Raw genomic sequence first — 7,142 nt, forward strand, 5'->3', positions numbered from 1 at the left:
GGTCCCTACCCAGAAACCACAGCTTTCCTGAAACTGTGACAACATGTGGAACTCCCCATTTATCAAGAGCTAGCACTGGCCTGTCCCTGCTTCAGTCACATTGTTTGTGATTAATCTGATTACATTTTTATCTCTTCTTGGTTCAACTTTGGCAAGTCATATGAATTAAGAAATTCATCCATCTCTTTTAGATTTTCCAATTTAGTGGAATAAGATGTTGAAGTGTGTCCTTACAGTAGACCCACCCTGACAACTTACTGGATTTCCCTTTTCAGCTCTGATTTTATTAATATGAGTCTTTTGTCTCTTTTATTTGGTTAATATGGCAAAAAGTTTATCAATCTTGAATCTCCTACCAGCTTTCAAGCAATGAGACCAAACCCCATTTAAAAAACAAAACAAAACAAAACAAAAAAAACCCAAACAACAAAAAACCAACTTGCTCCTTGCAACTCCCCAATAAAAAGCCCAGGCTCTAGTGGGTATACCACTAGAGAATTTACCAGGCCTTTAAAGAACAAAAACCAATGCTTCTCAAAGAGAAGAAGAAATGATGCTAACACTAAATGGAGCTAGCACTACACTGATACCCAAAGCAGACAGAGATACAACAAAAAAGAAAGTTATAGATTCTCTATTTAAATATTAACCTCCATGTAGTAGAATAGTGTGTTCTCCTGTGTTTGTTGTTTCATTTTGATAAGCTTCACCAAAGAACACAGGCTCACAAGTTAATGGTAAGGTACAATGCACCTGAGGGTGGGAGGCTGGTTGCACAGTCTTATACAACCTCAAAAGGAAGATAGTTATGCTGTGGACTTACCCAGGGAAATGATATTAATCTTACAGCACAGGTTTCTACCCGACACCAGGACCAGTGTCAATGGTGATGCCTATAAGCTCCGATCTATACATTAGGGAATCAACTTCTTTTGGTTACTGAGTTTTACCCAAAGGGACCTGTCACCAGGCTTCAAGACAAAGCCCCTTACTGGTTTTTGCTTCCTAGTGATATAGCATTTTGTTTGCACTCTACAAAGCAAGAGGTTTAGTGTAGCTAGCCACTTGACCTAAAGTTGTTCATATGGTCTGGTCTATCTGTTGGCCATGAAGTAAAAAGGGTTTTGTCCAGCAAATAGTTTCACCATGGTGAATTTAGGATCAGATTTCAAGTTTGAAACATGATGTAAAAGAGACATGGTAGAGGAACTGAAGAGGAAATGGTATATATTTTCTTGTCATATGCAGTTTATAGTCAATTGGAACTAGTGTATAGTTTCATTCTAGGTTATATGCTTAGTACACATAAAAGCCTGGTTTCCCTTCCAGCAAAAAAAAAAAAAAATAAGTAAGTAAATAAGTAAATAAGCAAACAAATAAAACTTTAAAAGATAAATATATTTTATTCAAGCATGCAGATATTTAGCCCAGTGTGATGCTCTGTCTTGGCTGTAGTTGAGGAGATGGGGTCAATAAGACCATTTGAAGTTGGACAATTAAAATCAGCCTGAACAAAAGAACTGGATTCTACTTAAAAAGTTAAAAAAGCACTTCAAACAAATAAGTATTTGTAAATCTGTAGACCATCTGAATAGACCCTCTGTATTTGTCAGAATTCACATAATTTGACTAAGATCTCCCAGCTTCTCCTAAGCCTTGTTTTTACTAATGTGGTTATCGAGCATCAGTGATGCTTTATAAAACATAAATGTGTATTTACTAGGCTCTATTTGTAAACCTAGCTTATGCTGAACTCTTAACATGTTTTAGGAAAAATAACCTGGTTGACTATAATTTCTAATTAAAATGTGGAGATTTTCAGAATGGACTAAAAAGTAAGACCCAACACTATTCTGTATACAAATGATGTAGTTTAAGTATAAAAATGCAGATAGATTAAAATCATATACATGGAAATATTTTTAAAAGTTAGAAAATGGTAGCATAAAGTTTGGAGTAGATAGACCTCCAAAATAGACATGTCAAATATAAAAGACTTCAGCATGGTATCCCCAAAGGACCAAAGGCACACTTCAGAGTAACCAATCAGCACATTAGGAATATATAACAAAGGCAAACATGTTAGCATGGGCATATTAACAAGACAAATGAGGTTTTATAAAAAAGGTCTATATGCATGTCGCTTTGGTATGAAATGAGTACATTTTCCCGTGCCATAACTTTGGTCAAATGATTTGTGTAAGGCAATGTCATGAATAAGAAGAGTTAGTATGCTAATCACAGTCCTAGAATTTAAAAGTAATGATAGGTTTCATTGAGAAAAACATGAACTTGCTGTCTCTTGGGCCCAAGTTTAACAAGATATGCATAAAAAAAGATGGCTCATAAGACAAGCAGATGAGCAGCTCAAAGCAGAGCCATCAAAACAGTAAGATGACCTTAGTCCTAAATTAATAGATTTTTGACCATGTGCACATAGGTACTTAAGTCAAACCAAGATCAGTAAATCATTCCATCCAACAAGATTCATGAGAAATAAGTGTTCATTATGAAAACATGTGATGATAAGTACCAAATGGGGATATCTACAGCTCTCCATAATGATAAAGACATAAATGCCTCACAGCAAATGTTTCTTAAATGCCTGAACTCCTGCAGCTACATTTTCTTGCTATAACCCAATTAAAGTATAAATTCATGAAAATAATTCAAAATTAAGATAATGTTCTTCTAAATATTCCTTGAGTTACCAAAGGAATCTTAAGAAATATTTAGGAAGTGTTTCAATTTGAATGGAAATTAAACTGTAATACATCAAAATGTTTTGGATGCAGATAAAAAGAGTAGTTATAAAGAAATTTCTTGTTTTAAACATTTTACTGTAAAATAAATGCTAATTTCCATCTTAAGAAGCTGGAAAAGAGAAATACATGTAAAATAAGTGAAAATAGAGACAAGAGCAGAAAGAGTAAAAAGAAAAGTGAAAGTTCCCTCTTCAAAAATGCCAGCAAAACTTCAGAATCCTTAAGGAGTATCATGAAGGAGAAACAGGAAATCCAAAACTCACCAAAGGAAAAAATGAACAGACTCCTCACCACAGATAGGAAGGTAATAATTAGAGGACATTATGAATAGCCATGGACAAAGAAATATGTAATTCTGACATGGGGCACCTACTTCCTCTAAAGAACAAGAAGAAGCAAGTCCTGCTCTAGGACAGTTAAAATGGATGCAGCTGATAGGGTTGTCTAGGGAGGACCTGGAAAGACAGGTTATTCAACATAAAAAAAAAATCTGTATTTCTATGAATCTCACTTGAGGAAAACCCACTGACCATATTGTGCTGATTATCGGCCTTCTAGATGCTGTATAGCTGGCTCAGAAGAAGAAAAAACAATATTTAATAAATTACTTTTTGTTATACTGTGTTATTTACAGCCATTTTTGTGCAAATGCATAATATATTTTGACCATCTTCTCTTTCTTGGAACAAAATGCAAGAATCCCATTACTCCAAGTAGAGTGGTCAGTAGTGAGCCACCCAACAAATGTAACCAACAAACCTTTAAATAAATATGTTCATATTATTGAACAAGGCAATGGTAAAGCAAGCAAAGGGGAGACTGCCTTAGAACTTAACAATGGATTAAAGAACGTTTTATTTGTTGTGTTTATGTCACAACTATAAAAATAAGGCGTATTTGCTACATATCACTTCTATCCAAATGAAAGCCTAAACATTTTACAGACATGTGCCTACTCAGTCTAAGAGAAGTTTTGTGAAATTGATTTTATGAAAACCATTTAGTATCCTGTAAACTGGAGTCATACACACTGAATATTCTGGCTGAATCTATAAAATGAGCAAGATCTGTGTGTTGGCCCAAGGGGTAAAGATATGGAGACTGAGGCCAAACCCTATTATTACATCCCCCTCCTTAGGTGGTCAGCAACTCTGTGCTAGTTACAGAGCCTGCCTGAACCTTATTTTATTTGCCTTTAAGGAGTAGTAAATCTCCCTATCAGACTCAAGAGTGAATTTCAGACAAAAGAGGATGTTGAAGTAAGGTGACATTTGGGCTTCATCCTGAGTTACATTCCCCAGAAACAGGTCTTCAGACTAACATTCAAATGCAACAGTTGTCTTGGGCGGTATTCCCAGAAATGTAGGGAGGGGACAAAGAGAGTAAGAAAAGGAAAGGCAGAGGCAAATGAAGACATGTCATAAGCATGCTATCTGGGTGCATCATTGTGGCTCTTGTATGCTAAAAATCATAGGAGAAGATACACATGTCTTCATAGCTGCTCTAGCCAAGAGTGCAGAGACTTGAGTATCAAGCGCAACAGGCCCCAAAAACCTGGGCACTGTCCCAAGGTGAAAAGTTCATGGAAACTTCGTCTCCTGGAACGGTAGCATCCTGTATAACGAATGCTCCAATGTCTTTGCTTTAGTTGATAAATGGATCTGTGTGTTTTCCCTTAATATTGCTTTATTATAAGTCCTCGTAAGGATTGAATTTTTGACATATACCTAACTTAGATCCTAGGTAGGCAGTCCTTGGGCCGACCTTAGGCATGGATAACTAAGTCACTGCCCTACACAGTAATTTACCATTATCTAGGAAGAAGGAAGTTTGTGATCTAAGGAGGAACCAGAGTATATACTTAGAACTATAGATAGCTGAGTTACAACCATATACAAGTATTAACAATGGCCTGGGGGAAGGTGGACTATACAATAGACTAGAATAGGAACTATGGCAAGGGCATGAAGCCCTTGCTCCTGGCTTCTAAGTTTAAGCTGACTCTAGGTGGAGCTATTTTTGATCCCAGCTGTTAACACTGAATTTTATCCCAGTTGGTTCCTGCTAGTCCTTCCCTGTTCGCATTCCTCTGTTTTGTGTAACTTCCCTATTTTCTTCTGTATAAAATGTTTGATGCTCCCTTTCCCCTGGCTGGCAGCTGGGAGGCAGTACGATACCTGGATGCCTGGAGTTACTGTAAAAGACGTTAACCAGCAGGAGTTCATCAGAGCTCTGGCAGCCTTCCTCAAAAAGTCTGGGAAGCTGAAAGTCCCTGAATGGGTGGACACAGTCAAGCTGGCCAAACATAAAGAGCTTGCCCCATATGATGAGAACTGGTTCTACACACAAGCTGCTTCCACAGCACAGCACCTGTACCTCCGAGGTGGTGCAGGGGTTGGTTCCATGACCAAGAACTATGGAGGACGGCAGAGAAATGGTGTCAGACCCAGCCACTTCAGCAGAGGCTCTAAGAGTATGGTCTGCTGGGTCCTCCAAGCCCTGGAGGGATTGAAAATGGTGGAAAAGGACCAAGATGGGGGCCACAAGCTAACACCTCAGGGACAGAGAGATCTGGACAGGATTGCTGGACAGGTGGCAGCTGCCAACAAGAAGCATTTAGAACAAAGGATGCTGGGTTAATAAATTGCCTCATTCATTAAAAAAAAAAAGTTTGATGCTCGATTTGACTCATTACATTCAGATCCACACTCCCTTGTGTGGCATCTGTTTGTCACTCCACTTTCACCGACTCTTTGCCCACCTATAACTGAACCCAAGTTTTGCCCATGGATCGAAGACGCAAGTGAGGTCTGTCTGCGGCACCCATTCTTCTGCCTGTCAATGTTTGAGGACAACTTTTGTTATTATTCTTTTGTATTTTTACTAGTATTTGCCTTCCCATCTCTGGAAAGGTGAAATTCACAATCCCATTTCTACCTTTACTTCTTTCAGAGATTTTAAATTAACCAGTCACCCTGGCTCCTAACAACTTCATTTATTTTTCCTAGAAATTTTAATCATCAATCTCTCTCTGCCTATATGCTAGAAAGCTAGGCTCTGTAAAGGAAGACAAGTGAGGCCCTGTGACAAGAAATGCAAAGGCGAGAGCTGATCCTGTGCCACGGGACTCCATACCCAAATATCCCTGGGAGAAAGTTAGCCTCCCAAGACTGCAGACAGGAGTGTGAGCATAGGTAAAACCATCACCACTATTGAGAAAGAGCCAGGAGGAACCCTCAGGACACAGGAACCAAGGAGTGGCCTAGAACAGGAGCCTTAAGTCTGTGCCCAGAGCTGATCTTGTGCCACAGAGCTACATACACAAAGGCCAACAGGAGAGAGATGGTCTCTCAGAAATGCCGATACACCAGCAAGCACAGGTAAGACCACTACTTCTCTTCAAATTCCTGGCCCAAGAGGAACCCTTCCATCAGGACATACGAACCAAGGTTCACATGGGGTCATTATCCTCATTTCTGTCTGCACCCCAGAGCTGACCCTGTACCACAGCTCTCCAATTACCATAGAGAGAGTGTAGGACCCCCTTTCGGGGACCCCCACTGAAGTCTTGGGAAAGGGCCTACCCAAGGAAACATGAGAGACCTTCTTGATGTAAAAACACGAGGTAGTTTAATTGCAGAGCTCCGGGCCAATATGTATCTCACGCAGGAGACAGAGGAATCGACCAGGAGGCTTGAAAGCTAGGGGTTTTTATAGGGAGAGGGTCGGGGGCCAGGAGGAATTAGTGCGGTTTCACACGATTGGCTCATTTAAACATCAGCAGAAAATGATTACACATCAGCAGAATAGTACGTGCAAGTCAGGATGTCAGGAGACCTAAGGGGCAGATGCTTATCTAGGTCAGCAGAACATTTGGTTAACATATAACTTCAAACTAGGTGGCTGATAACTCAGCCAAGATAGCCCGGACAAGTTCCTGCATTCCTTTTTTTGTCTTTAAGGCCTGCAGCCCCAGGAATGTTTTAACAACAGGCCTGCCCGGATATGTCTGGGCCTGTTCCACTATATTCTCAGCCTCAGGCTTCTAAGCTTGCAAACAACTTTTTCTTTGGACTATTTGACATAAGTTACATAAATCAGGCCTCAAATTTTATCTTAAATTTCATTTCCCTTCAAGAGAAACCAAGATATTCCATGACAAAACCAAATTTACGCTATATCTTTCCACAAATCCAGACCTAAAAAGGAAAATAGATGGAAAACTCTAACACAAGAAGGGAAGCTATACCCTAGAAAAAACAAGAAAGTAATCTTCTTTCAACAAACTGGAAAGAAGATAACCACACAAACATAAAAATGACATCAAAAATAACAGGAAGCAATAATCACTGTTCCTTAATATCTTATAACATCAGT

The 7,142-nt window shown here is 39.1% G+C and overlaps 1 pseudogene; it reads left to right on the forward strand.

Moving 5' to 3' along the window:
* Positions 1-4,946: 4,946 nt before the first annotated feature.
* Positions 4,947-5,405, forward strand: LOC110325700 (annotated as a pseudogene).
* Positions 5,406-7,142: the final 1,737 nt, after the last annotated feature.

The sequence above is a fragment of the Mus pahari genome, chromosome 8 (assembly GCF_900095145.1).
Source record: "Mus pahari chromosome 8, PAHARI_EIJ_v1.1, whole genome shotgun sequence".
Classification (NCBI taxonomy): domain Eukaryota; kingdom Metazoa; phylum Chordata; class Mammalia; order Rodentia; family Muridae; genus Mus; species Mus pahari.